Source organism: Ischnura elegans, chromosome 9 (genome assembly GCF_921293095.1).
Source record: "Ischnura elegans chromosome 9, ioIscEleg1.1, whole genome shotgun sequence".
Taxonomy (NCBI): Eukaryota; Metazoa; Arthropoda; class Insecta; order Odonata; family Coenagrionidae; genus Ischnura; species Ischnura elegans.
The window spans coordinates 95,322,774-95,337,981 of NC_060254.1; positions in this window are offsets into that span (position 1 = coordinate 95,322,774).

Below are 15,208 nucleotides of genomic sequence, written 5' to 3' on the forward strand. Positions count from 1 at the left end.
TTGAAAACTAACTTAACTTTATAAATACCAGCTTATCTTTCGTAGAGAGATTTAGTTAGTATGTACTGAAAACTAAATGAAAAATTTCTATGAAATTTTAGTTAATTTCAAGTTCCACCTTCGGTTTCAACACGATAATTTGTACCAGATCGGGTTATATCCTCTCGTACAACAATCAATGCGAGAGATAAATCCTTTTCATGAGCCACTGCCAGTATAGTATGGATAATAGAATGATAAGAAGTATAGATTGTCTGCTTGAATGACCTCTGACTGTGTGTCATTTCCATTCAAATAGATTTTACTTAATAGAGTTTGTAATAGAGCGATTCTCTTGGATTCATTCTCTGTGCTTTTGTTTCATTTAAGTTAGATGAAATTGGAGATACCGACGGTAATAACAGGTATCGCATAGCGGAAGGTTCTTTATTCGTCTGCTCCGAACAAAGCGATACGTATAATTTTAGCTGCGATCGCCAAATTGCAGCGCAATTATTGTTATTTCGCACTCCCGGAGGGCGGCTACGCAAAATATAACGCAAATTCTCGAGTGGAGATATAAGAGGCCTCGACGAATGGTTTTTAAATTTATGGCCTTGAAATTGCTTTCGTTTTTAATCCAATATGAGATTTTCAATTTTTTTCCCAATCGTTCCGCGTACTGCAGTGTCTAAATCCAAGTAAATTGCCCTAATATCTGCTATTTTAGCCTGCGCGGAAGGTAATATTTTGTAAAGGGCGTATTTTTAGATGCGATGGCTGTTATGGATGCTGTAATTTCCTTTTATCCTTTATTTTTTTATGATTTAATATCCCTTGTGAATTCTATATGATTTGGTGTCCGCTGTATTATTTACGTATACTTATCTTTTTTATGAACTTCTTGTGGTTTTTACCGGTGTTCTCTCATACCTACAAGTCAGTAAGTTAGACCAGAAGTATTTGGACTGTTTATGAACAAAAGCGTAAGAAAAAATGGTATTTGGAAACATACAGAGCTTAAAAATCGTGGAGAATTCAATATTACCAATAAAGAAGGTGAAAAAAGGAATTCTTGATGTGAATTTCAGTATTAATATGGAGATTTTAAGTTTGTGTGGCGTAAACTCATTCATGAACAAGTGAATGCTATTTATGAACTAAACTTGAGCACGCTTTGCAAACACACTGTTATTGATATAATATCCATTTCTGTGAGTTTGACAAGGTAGTGGCCGATTTAAATGGTAACTGTATAACTAATATCCTATTCTCACCACTAAATTGCTGATTTGATTGCTGTTAAATTTTACGCTCCTCGAGGTATATAATGGAAAGGGATCGGCATCAATATATATGTAAGGGACTTATTAAATGCTTTGCTTGTAATTTATGATTGTTTATGATAGATAATTGATGGGCGTGATACAATATGTATTTTATATTTTTTAAACTGCAAAAACGTAGGGTTAATTTTATCAGAAAATATATGACCCTGCTGTCCAACTTTAATTTGCCTAAGCTTTCATTACAATATTGTCAATTTTTAATGCCCCTTTCCTTCAAATCTACTCACTTTAGGTAATATGTTGTTATTTTTTAGATAGAAATCAAAATTATGAATAGTATTTTCTCTTCATACCTATTGATATTTTATTGTTAAAATTGTACATGAGATTGAAACGAAATTTTCATTGATATCATATTAGTCATCATGTTTCTTCATATTTGAATTAATTATTCCATCATATTTCTGATTCAAGGTATAGTTTCCATGCTTATATAAAGCTAAGATTCTTCCTCAACGACATAATGCTCATCGCAGTCTCGACATTGTCTTCATTTTATCATGTCACTTACTACCCATGTCGAAAAGAGCTAGAAATATCGACGCGCAGACACCGTATCCAAGCTCTTATCCTTGCTAGGAATGCGGAACAGTGCCACGCCATATTTTGCAAAGCGCCTATAGGTTAGCTTCAACTTAACAATTTCAAAATCGATTACGATCTGGAACGGATGAAATTGTCAAAGCACGAAGGATAAAGGCAAGCTGGCGATTGGGAGAAAGGCAGTATAACGGCACGCCGCCACGCGGCGGAGATTACGAATAAATTTTCTGGGAGAGACCACACGCACTCACACAAGGAGACCGATGAGCTTATATAAAAAAAAGTGGACCAAGGGAAAACAATTAACTAAGAGAGGAAGAGGGGAGGTAGGTTCCCATCCCCGCGGTCTGAATTCTTCGGGGACTCTTGTGTTGAGCCCGCGGGCAGTCCCTCAAAATGACTCCGCGATCCGCACTTCCACGCCCTTAAATAACAGATATTGTGTTCTCCGTGATTGGAGGTCGCCTATCGGGCCAGTCCCTTTGACTCGACGGACGAGCACGATCTGAGCGGTATGTCTTGTCCCTCACTTCCTACATTTTTTCGCATTTCCTTTTTTATATCACGTTTTGCTATTTTTTCTCTCATTCCGAGACCCCCGTGCAACTAAATATCTTTTATTCAATCATCTCCCATGGCCATTTTTTTCTTGAACGTCGCCTCATGTGCTTGATCGCTGGGACCCTTCGAGAATGGGCTTATCAAATATCATCGCTTCCTTCGCTCTGTACGGCTGGCTTTCCTGTTACCGTTTCTCCCACTGCAGTAAAAAAAGAATGATGCACTTAAAACATGACAGGCAGGTAACCTATCGCAGATGGATGATGGCGGTGATAGCGTCCAATTGTGGAAACAGACAGCCTTTTGTCGATGGACGTGGAGCAAGAAGGACGATGTGTGGGGCTGTATGGTTTCCTGTTTGATGAGCGTGGGAATGCGTTTGAATGAATCGATCCAGTTCAGGTCATCTAAAGGTTGTTTAAAGTTCACCCTTTCCATTGCCGTACGTCGTGTGGATGCATATGGCTTGGGAGATATTCGCTCCTTCTGTATTGGCCTTTTTAGCGGCGTTCAACTTTATAAATCTTACGTTATCCTGTTGAAATCATTAGCGTGTATAAAATCGACCATTATGAGTATTTTCCTGAACCATAAAAATAAAATTATAGCTCAGTATTTTCATCATCAAGGACAACAATTCTAAGATTGGTTTGACGCAGCTCGCTCCTCTTGTTTCTCCTAACAGCTTATCCATTCACAACTACATATCTCTTCTCTTTCGCATCCGTCTTTACCTATTCCATACATTTTGTTCCTTAATTATTTCATTATTTTCTCGAAGGTAAATTGTTATGTCAATATGCTAATAAATATTGGAAAGAGGTTCACTCACGACCACAATTATCAATATGGTAGCGTAAATTTGAAGCAAGCAATATGTCAAGAAATAGATAAAATACGAACGTTGCAGTGGGGATGATGCATTCTCTTAACATCTGATATAGTCCTTTGGGATAAAAATCGTATCTTAAATAGGCAACGAGATTAAAAAACGCAGAAAAAAGAATATTTACAATATTTTATAGCATTCATGTGCCTATTTTTATGGTTCCTTCACCAGCAAATGTCCACTGAAAGGAAGCCCTTGTTTAATCATTATATTATTTAAAAAATGTTTAACTGTTTTTATTTTTTCATACTTATAAGGTTTAGATGCGCATATTTTCTATCATCATATTCGCATAGTTAAAATTTTTAAAGAAATACGCTTCTGTCGTAGCTATAATTCATATTTAATCCCTACGACACATGCACGAATACGATCCATGTGTTGCGATAAAATTCGCAGATGGTAATTAATAAATTATTTAAAACGTTCGGTAAATTTTTCTTGACTTCAATTACAAATTTATTTTAGTGACAAATTTTGAGGAGGTTTTGTCGTGGGCATCCTGTCGCCTTGATGATGGTGGTATCCACATGGATTTTTAGCAATCGAGACCCGTGAAAGCAGGAGTGTCATCGACGGAGATTCACTGAATAGATACGAGGGAGGGGCATGAAGCCACGCAAATCTACGGTGGTGCTTCGTGGACTGGAAACATTATCGCGGGTTAGGTTGCGAATTGATGATTCACCCTTATTCCAACCCCTCCCACCGTTTGCACTCGGTTGTTTTCCAAATCGAAATTAAGCGGAAAATTCTCGCTGGTGAACCGCGAGCTGAAAGACCGCCGAAGGGTGAGTGATGCGCTTCCTATAATTGGTAGTTTTGGCCAAGGGGAGGGGGAAGGTGAAATGAATGATGGTTGTGGGTGGTGGGGGGGGGGAAGGAAATCTCATAGGGTGATGTGGGACCACTCCTCAAATGCCTGAGCCCGGGATGAGGCATGGTGGAAGTACGATATGCATTCCCCACCGTACGAATATGCCAGAAACTGGAACATGCAAGTACGTGAGGAGTAATGGCCGTTTTACACGGTACACAGAATTGCGCAATCTTACGTACGTGCGAAGGTGCAATCAAAATTGCGTCGTGTAAAGCGGTGAATTGCTAGAACACATGCAAGAATGCGTGGATGCGAGACGGCAAAATAGCCCCTGTTCTTCTTGTCATGAGAATCTTTGTTTTAAAGTAGGTCACTGTATTTACCGTGATGATCATTATAAGAGCGTAGTGTTTCATAGAAAAGCATATGAATGGGTGAGAAGCCAAAGGGTTCAAGTGATTTCTTTTTTCTATACAGATTTAGGTATAGATATTATGCATAGAAAAAAATCGAGATCAATTAGATATATGGTACTGCATTTGATTTTCCACCCGATGTGAGCACAGAACAGAGACTCACTCGTATCCCTTGGCAACCAAGTTTTTGTGTATTTCTTCTAACAATTAACTTTATATAACTCTGTTGAGAAAAAATATCACTTTTACCCCTTGGCTTCTCACCTATCATGTGGAATTACATGTAACAGAACTCCAATTGCTTTGACAGCAAAGATTTTTAAGAAAAAATTAATGTAAGATTGGAGGGAAATTTTTTAAAATGAGGTTTATTGCTTTTTGAGAAGATTTTTGATGCTCAGAACGTAAGATGGCCGAAACGGGCAGTGTTGGGATAATTTCGCGAGGAAGGGAGGGGGAACCACCCTGCCCCCATCAGGGAAGTTCGTGAACCTCCTCCCCCTTCCCCAACCCTTCTTTTCCCCTCCCCCATTTCCACTGTAATCTGCGAGAGCGAGCTTGGAATTGATGCCGCGGCTTGGGTTACCCATCGGAAAGGTATGAGAGCCGATTAATCCAGGAGAAGGTCACCACCCGATCGGTTCGGGGAAGAACCTGTTCCACAGTGGCGGGTGCCACTCCTTCGTCCACACCGACCACCCTCTATCCAACGTGAAATTACTTATACTATTTGTTCACAATTTATTAAATATCTTTGTGCACGTTTGCGAAGGGACATGTGGTAGCGTAGAGCGTTTACATTCACACATGAGGGTTCCAGGTTCAAATCCCGTTTGAATCTGCCGAGCAACGAATATCCTCGTAGTGTGAGAAGTCACAGGGAAAGATTGGCACTCCTAATCTAACGTGTTATCCCACTTGTGAGGCTTGGTCTTGTATGAACTCATCGTCATTTGTCCACATTGGCATTACACCTTGAATCACTGATGGTGTGATGTTTGTTTAAAAGTGAAAAATATTTTCCCAAAGGTTCTACGTAGTTTTAAGTTGAACATTCTACTAGAAAAAAAACTCCGGAGAAATCTAGGAATATCATTATACTTGGGGCAACAAGGAAAATAAAAAATAAAAAAACTAATTTATTATAAAAGTTGATTGGTGAGGTTTCCTCATTCTTATCTTCAGACGTGTATATCATCGAAATTTGATCAACTCATTCAATTTTTCTAGAGTACTTTCATTGCAGTCCAAGCTGTGAAGACGGAATATTTGAAGTTGAAGATCAGAGAACTAAGGAACGGGCTTCAGAAAGGGGAAAGAAACCTTGGCCTCTGTACTCATTTCTTCCACCTCCCCTCATACTCACCTCATTACCGTTCTCTGTCACCCCTTTCCATATTCATTTCGCTTATCTTTACCTTTCCGTACCCTTTACTGCTCCCTTATCAACCACACTCACGTACCATTCCGCAAGTCGCCTTAATAAGCGTTTGGCGGGAAGTTTTAGGTCATCATCCGTTTATCTTTCCGTATTAAAAAAGGTTTTTAAAAATGGGTGAATGTTGTGTGGTGTGACTTCCTGTGTTCGTTTTAACATACATTTAAGTCGTTTATTCTTCGGAGGAAAAAAGAACTTCAATACGTATTAGTTCGTCAAAACATTTCTATCATGTCACCATTTCTGTCTGGCCTGGAAATATAGTGCGGTTATAAGATGATGTTCTTTGTGTGGCTTTGAAAGATATCTTTTCTTGATTACTCAAGCAATCTTAAGGCTTAAGGCCGTTTTACGGTGTGCTCGTTATTGGGAAAGAGATTTTTTTGATGGAACTGCTCTGATTTCTTATTATGACGTGCAATTGTGCGCATGCTCATACTAAGGAGGTTTCGAAGGTACCGAGCGTAAGTGAAATTTACACGAAAAATACAAAAGAGGATCCTCAAGTCGGTCTCTAGATGTGTTGTCTCCCACCGCGCATTTAAATGGGTTTACAAAAGTCGCCACTGGCGTCGCTGACGGACAAATTGATCCGAGTTTCACTGGGAAATGAGGAATAATTAGGGGTTTCAACCGAAATTTACATTCATGATGATTTTTTTTAATGTCACTTTTCAATGATATTCCTCGTAATTGCAAACATTATAATGCACAATATTGGGTAAAAGTTGATCGCATTGCACTCATAACCGCGCCACGGACTTTTTTTGAAGGCCGATTAAAATGCGAACGAAGTGGCAACGGAAGTCGGCCGACTTTGGGGTGAAAAAGGGCTTCCTCCTCGATGCAGTCCCCTTGATAACACAGGCCAATAATGAAAAAACTTTTTTACTGAAAATACCGTATTCTTGTGTTTTTTAAGTTGTTGAATCCAAATATGATGGTTTTAAAGTTGTATTATCCACTATATTCACATTTTACAGTTACATTTATGAAATCAAGCAATATTTTTGGAATTTCACAGCTTTTTATAGTTATAACAAAATTGAAAAAGTAGGTCTAACGAACGAAGATAATGGGGGATATCTATTGGTACTTCACCAAGAAGTTCAGCAAGCGATTCATTGCAGAAAAAGCTACACAAGAAGCTTCAAGGAAAAAAGGGAAAGAAAATATAGACCAATTCCAGTTGACAAGTGAACCCTATATTATCACGCTGTATTATATACAAACAATTTTATCACGATGTAGTGAACAGTAAATCAAACAATTTTATGATGTAACACAGTGTTTCATTGATTTCTTATGGGGGAATTAGGCTAAATATTAAAATGCATATTTCTTGGAAACTATGGGTGGTACAAAAAAAACTAAGGCCAGGTTTGGATTCGGCACATAAAAATCTGTGAAGATCACCTATTAAAATAAAAAAAGTTTTCAAACAAAAATTTTTTGTTGGCCTGTGTAATTTGGTTCGGAAAGGAAAAAGAAAAAAATAGGGTGGGAGAAGTGATGTAGAAAAGGGGAAGGTTGTGGAATGCGCTGATTAATGTTGCGTTCCCTCGCACTTCATTTGTTCCTCATCCCCATTTCCATTCCCCTCTCGCTTTCTTGAGCCAGTTCCTTTCTCCACGGGCTTCTCAACTTAACTTCACACCCTCTGCTCCATTCAATTTTTTCCAACTACCAAAATACCAACGATGATTCGCCGAAATGAATTTTGACTGTGCCAGCTGCAGAAACGATTCTCTCTTTGTTTACCAAACGCTCGTTTGCTTTTGATGCTTGCATTTTTTTCTTCGATATCTGCAGTCGTCTTATTTCGTCATCAACGGTTACCCTATTTCGAGGCGTCCTTCATTTCTTTAACCCTTCTTTTTTCTTTTCCGGTTGGGTGTCTAGAAGTCGTTATGCTTTTATTTGAAACGCTGTGGGTAATCCCATGTGGGGTGGCGATTTAGTGTAACCTGGATCCCGATCAATGCCCATGCTGAGGAAATAGTTCATTTGTATTTCTCTTTGATCTTCATGAAATAATTTTTGCATTTGGTTCCTCATCTTAGTAACAATTTTTTGGGGAAAAATTCTGGGAGTTAAATTTAAACATATTTTTATACCGTATCCCAGAGAACTTCATCTCCTATATTTGACCAAAAACAATAATTTTTGGATGCTTTTTATTCGATGCTATGGAACGCAATGCTGAATTTCGTAAAATATTAAGTATTTTTTCTATTCTTTTTTTTCCCAAGTCTTCGCCTTCTTCGAAATGGATATCATTAAAACTTAGCGCAATTAATAAGTATGTGTTGAGGAAAATACTTGATACAGGTATAAGTAAGGAATTGACAAACTTAATGTTTAAATCTGGAATGTGATGGTTATGTTTCATAATGACGGCTTATGTTTAATGACGATTTTGGTATAACCTGGACCGCAATAATAGGCCCTCCCATGGAATTTGTTCATTTTAATTCTCTTTGGCCTTAATGAAAGGATTTTTGCATTACGTTCCTCACCATTGTAGTTATTTTAAGGGAAAGATTCTGGACGTCAAATTTAAACCTCTTTTTCTAGCGTATCCTAGTAAAGGTCAAATTTCATTTTTTATTTTTCATAAAATGCAATTGATAATTTTATAGAGATTATTGATTATTCATGGCAAAGCAGAGTTGAGTGGACTTCCTTCTTTAAGCCCTGAGTGTGAGCGACGAGTTGTAACCCGAAATATCTGTTGAAATTAATATTCTTACCCTATGGAGATTCCGCGAAAATTTTATTCGTAAAGTTGAGGACCTCAAACCCAGAAAGCTTGGGACCGAAGGGCTTCTGGATTTCTGGTCTTCATAGTATATTTAGTAGATTAATTAATTTATACATGTGCTCAGGCTCTTGTACTTGATATTTGATATCCTTATGTGTCCCTGACAAGGTTCTTAGCGTATGTCCATAGTACGTGCTAACATCCTACTCATCCCAGATCAAGGCTTGGAGAGTGGTGCCACGAGGTGGCAAGTCAAAACACTACGCAGAGGAATTTTCAAATGTTCTGGATTTCTGGTTGTTCCGGGTTTCTGGATTCCGGATTTATTTGAGGTCCTCAACTGTATTATTCGCTGGGAAAGTGTTGAATCATGCGATAAAGAAAATTGACTTTCGTCTCCTATTTCGATCATGATTTTAATGAGGTCGTGCGCGTCTTTATCGGATAAGTAACCAGATCATTGATCTAGAAATATGACCGGTGACCTAGATATTGATTTATCATACGGTTTTGTACATTATTGCCGATACTTTTTTTAACGCACAGAGCGATATAAGTGCTGCTAATTACGTTTTTCTCATTACGATATCGTTCTTCTGAAAGTGTGGTCAGTGCAGAGCTTTTGTTTAAATCTACCCTATTTTTTATGTCCACCTACGTTTTAAATTTAAACTTATTTTTCATCTACTCATTTATTCATTATGAACGTGAGCGTGAACAAGTTAGAAATATTCGGATTGATTGGGCCTTGGTTTTCATTGTCAATCCACGTTCGTGATGTCATTCATTCACAGTAATTCCACCCTCACTTTCACTGACGATACCGACACGATTGCATAATAAGTGTCATTCGTAGCAATATTTATAAATTTTAATTACTGGTGATTCTTTTCCATCACTTTTATATCTATTATCCAGGTATAAAAATGAGTGTGGCCATATCGCATCCACACGCTTGCCGCGTCACCGTACTCTCAGCCGCCGCCGCACAGTGGGCTGAAATCGAAAAAAGCTGGACAAAAGTCCAAAATGACGTTTTTTGAGATAGAGACTTCAAACTTGGCGTAAATACTTATAAATGATTACCAACTATAGATGTATGTGCCATTTTACATCAATACGATCCGTTACTGAGATACAGTGGCCCAAACATGACCAACTTTTTAAAAACACGCGCGGTCTCGTTTTTCTTCAGAAACCTTTGAATTTAAGCAGGTGGTGTTGCGTTGGCATGATTTTTATGGAATAAAAAACGCAATATTCCTTTGACTTGATGCTTTGCCTATACTTTCCATGAATTTTGAAGATTTTGGTTCCCGTTTGACTGGTTTTACAACGCAAAATGGCGGACCCGTTTTTCACGTGAAATTTGACATAAAGTAGACATTATCTTTCGTTTACGAAATATATAACTCAGGAAACTCACATCACGGTGTAAAGGAGAGATTTCTTAAGAATGCTAAGCAGAAATCTTGGAAAAAAGTCTGCGACGAAGGAAATGAGAGCGTTTTTTCGATCGCGAGTCAAGGCTGAGCTCCACGCCGCGGGACCCTGACGCTCGGTAACCGAGGTCGATGTTTCAAGTTTTTTGAAACTTTATTCAAGAAAATCGTCATTTTAAGCACAGAACCTAGTCATTAATGACCTAAAACACTATACTCATGACATTAGCAAGGATTATGGATCGACCGAATTGACCATTTAACGCGTTACTCGAGTGGAAATGCTTGGGATTGGATATTTGTCGGAACCATTCCACGAATAAGAAATATGCTTCGGGTATTGAAGTAGGGTTAAAAGATTGACTTGGAGAGAGAGAAAAACAAACTGTTTTCGCGAATTGCAACTACCGTTAACATTTTCCATTTCCACCCTCGCCGAGGTGGGTCGCGTGGAAAAGGGCGTTTTATGACGACGCACAGCCTTTGAAGGTATTTAACAGATCGCTCAAGGGTTTTTAATTTTTTAATCTGACCAAGATGTATGCAATAGGGGAATGTTTTAGTGAAAATGAAAATACCGTTAAATTTAAACTCATTATTTTTATGTTATTATAAAATATAAGATGAAGAGGTAACCTGACCCCGTAAAATTTCACTTTCGGTCGTCCATCTTAAAGACAATATACGTGGGAGCAAGTCCAATAAATGAATATTCAGAATCAAATCATACATATGCATTGGAAAAATGTTAGATAATGTTTGGCTCTATCCGTAAAGGGATATTTAAATAAAAATACAATATACCATCAATGGAAATCCATGTATTACCTTAAACTTACAAATAAAATCAATCCGGAATCATAAATTGCGATATAAATAGAAAAGATGTATGTCACACATAAATGTTCTTCCTTAAAGTTACTGAATTGTATTTGTTTTCATTTATAGAGTTTCTACCATCAATCCTCCGATGAACTTATTCCGTCACTAGCGTCTGATCCCTCTTCCACACTATCATAAAAAATCAGCAGTTCTCTTTAATCTTTTGGAATTTCCTTCGGTCTCCTCGGACTTGATACCAGGATGGTGAAAAGAAATGTATCAGACCTTAATAACAGTCGTTTAAAAAGGTCTTCATTCGTGCCCTATCTGGATTGCTTTCTGTTGAATCTCAGGCGGAAGTTACGCGTGTCCTTATTCTGGGCTCGTAATGCTTCTTCAGAAAATTTTCCCATAGGAAGAATCAACTCTTTTGCAAAATCGCTTCTATGCTGAAGCTCCTCATGTACCGTGGTTGTTATTTAACACCAGGGATACATCTTAGTGAATAACTCCGCAGTTCTCTGGCAGTAGTCCGAGAAAGCTGTATAATTTAGAGTTATTCCACTTGATATTGCTCTCAGAATGATGGAAAAATGTTTGATTAGGTCAACATTGATGCCTGTACTTATGAAAAATTAATTTTCTTCTGATGGTACATTACACTTTCCTGTGAAAACATATAATTTAGATGAAGTATTTAACCATTTCATTTGCAAACATGCATGAATGTTACACTTGCTTTACAGTGCATGGGTTACAAACGCTATTGCAGTCTACATTTACTCAATTGCCCGTCAAATCAGCGGCCAAGTCTGGGGAATCGAAGAGACGTCTTGCGGTATTTCCGTCATTCAAGTTCCCTGATACAGGCCTTGGAACATCAAAAATAAACCCCATCCTTCCTCTAAAAGCATTCTGAAATCTAAATTTTCTCTCTATAAGGAGTTTTTTCAGGTATCCTCGGGCCTGTAAAGAATGTTAGCCGTAATTAGTAGGCATTTTCACCATTGAACTCGATTCCAGCTTTGTTGTATTCTTCCTTACCTACATTTTTAAAAATTCTATCCAGTACGATATGTGTAGCACACATTCAAAAAATCGGATGTAGCAATGTGAGGTTGATAATCCAAAACAATATTTGGTCACACCTACAAGTCGATTCTATATTGCCCTCAAATCATTCATCTCCATAGTTGTTGATCCGAATATGTAGCACTAAAATCTTTTATTGCTCCAGTAATATCGTCTCCTAATTTTTTCGTAATTAGACCAGAATCTCAACTTAAATAATTCACGGAGACCATCTAGAGCAGCCTCGTAGCTCTCAACATTTAATCTCAGCTACAAAAAATCCAACAAGTGTATTTTTTATCTTGATGCAATTCCCTTCGTTTCTAATAATTCATTATGAAACTCAAAACGAGTTTCATAATGGTTTGAATACATTTATACGTCAAAAAGCACTCGAAACCCTGCGAGGTGAATCGAAAATTATAAATATATGTTAGAGAACACGTATCATAATTGCCATGGTTACTGAGAGACAAAAATAGTCAAAATTCATAAGTAATTAAAAGATTTCATTGAAATTGTACTGAAACAAACGCATCTTTGAAATGAAAAGAATAAAAAAAACTCACCTTACGAAATTCAAGCTGGTAAATCAATGCGCCGTCAAAACGAACTTGACAATCACACTACTGAACGACACGAAACTAGGAGAACTAGAACGGCACTTCTTCACCGATTTCGAAATAATACTGCAAGTTGAAACGAATTTTTGTAGAGAAAAGGGAAAAAACCCTTGAAGAAGAATCTGTTAAATACTTTCAAAGGCTGTACGTCGTCATAAAACGCCCTTTTCCACGCGACCCACCTCGGCGAGGGTGGAAATGGAAAATGTTAACGGTAGTTGCAATTCGCGAAAACAGTTTGTTTTTCTCTCTCTCCAAGTCAATCTTTTAACCCTACTTCAATACCCGAAGCATATTTCTTATTCGTGGAATGGTTCCGACAAATATCCAATCCCAAGCATTTCCACTCGAGTAACGCGTTAAATGGTCAATTCGGTCGATCCATAATCCTTGCTAATGTCATGAGTGTAGTGTTTTAGGTCATTAATGACTAGGTTCTGTGCTTAAAATGACGATTTTCTTGAATAAAGTTTCAAAAAACTTGAAACATCGACCTCGGTTACCGAGCGTCAGGGTCCCGCGGCGTGGAGCTCAGCCTTGACTCGCGATCGAAAAAACGCTCTCATTTCCTTCGTCGCAGACTTTTTTCCAAGATTTCTGCTTAGCATTCTTAAGAAATCTCTCCTTTACACCGTGATGTGAGTTTCCTGAGTTATATATTTCGTAAACGAAAGATAATGTCTACTTTATGTCAAATTTCACGTGAAAAACGGGTCCGCCATTTTGCGTTGTAAAACCAGTCAAACGGGAACCAAAATCTTCAAAATTCATGGAAAGTATAGGCAAAGCATCAAGTCAAAGGAATATTGCGTTTTTTATTCCATAAAAATCATGCCAACGCAACACCACCTGCTTAAATTCAAAGGTTTCTGAAGAAAAACGAGACCGCGCGTGTTTTTAAAAAGTTGGTCATGTTTGGGCCACTGTATCTCAGTAACGGATCGTATTGATGTAAAATGGCACATACATCTATAGTTGGTAATCATTTATAAGTATTTACGCCAAGTTTGAAGTCTCTATCTCAAAAAACGTCATTTTGGACTTTTGTCCAGCTTTTTTCGATTTCAGCCCACTGTGCGCCGGCCAGAACTGGAGTCGACCGCACGCTCGAAAAAACGATGTAAAATTCGTGGTTGCAAGTTAGTGCAAGATTTTACTTCACATTCACAATGGAAAAGCTTTATAGAACGACGTGGTGTAAGTCACTTGGCGGAAGGCGAGGGAAGCATCTACTTTCCTTCTACGTTTATGTAAAAAATTGGCTGAAAACAGGCTCCGCCATTTTGTCATATATCTAAGGTTAATGATAAAACAAAATCTTTAATAACCCTCAAAATGGAAGAAAAAGAAGTGTTAATTAAGATTGTATAACAGATTTGCCTATAAAACTATTCATGAAATCACCGCACGAGGATAAATTTGGCATTTTTCAGAAAAAATCGGGGTCGGTCGCTTTTTGCTGTTCAACTTTGACCTGAAATATATTGTTAATGTCAAGACAAAGGACAAAATCATCTGGCAAGTTACGCACAATTTATCTGAAAATATGTATGAGAAGTGTGAACTTCCTAGCTAAAAAAAAATCGATTTTGAAGTTTTGGCCCGCTTTTTTCGGTTCTAGCCTACTGTGCGACGCTATGAAATCGAATTAATATCGAATTTCTCTGAGTTTCCTTCGCACTCGGAGGAAGGGAAGAGAGTCGGCTCCGCGTCCATTACGAATGCTTTTGATCGATGGTTTCGGCGTCATCATTTCAGTAGCGCAGAGAAGCAGACGCGGGGATTCGTTTGAGACCATTCATAATTTGAGGAGACCGTGTAATATGCATGCGTAGGGCATTGTCTTTTTTTTACGTTTTTATATCGTAATCCGTCACCGTCGTCTGCCTTCCTCTTTGCGAGCGGAGTCAAAGTCATCGACTACCGATATCATTCCGTGCATGCGTGTGGCCGACAAACCTACCGTCCCGCAGGTGTGGGTCCATTCCCCCTTTGACAAATGGGTCTGGGCCCTTCGCGAAATGAATCCCGCCTGGTCATTTCGTTACGTCCTTCTCCCCTCTTCCCTTATAACCCGGCGGCGATTCGTCGACGTCAACACTTTTTAAGGCCAAGAGCTTTGCCGCTTCAGTTTCTCTCAATCCACAACAGAGGCCTCCACCATCTCGCAATCAGCCCCTCCTGAAATTTATTAGGCCTCTCATTTCTTTTATTCCTTCGAATTTTTTTCCCACTTCCTTCCCTCGGCGCCATCGTTATACTCGGATTTCCCACCAGGTCTCGACTCCTCTCCGTGTCTCTCAAATAGTTTTTTTGCCTCGATGTTATTTTTGTTTGCTGTATCAAAAAGGGTTTCACGGAATGCATTAGTGAATTTTTTCAATATTCAGACTTTTTTTCTTAATGTTCCTGTGTGGTCTGCTTAAGGCCGCTAATACTGCGTAACCCGTGGCAAACGTAACGACGTCTATCTGTAACTCTCTCCGGTGAA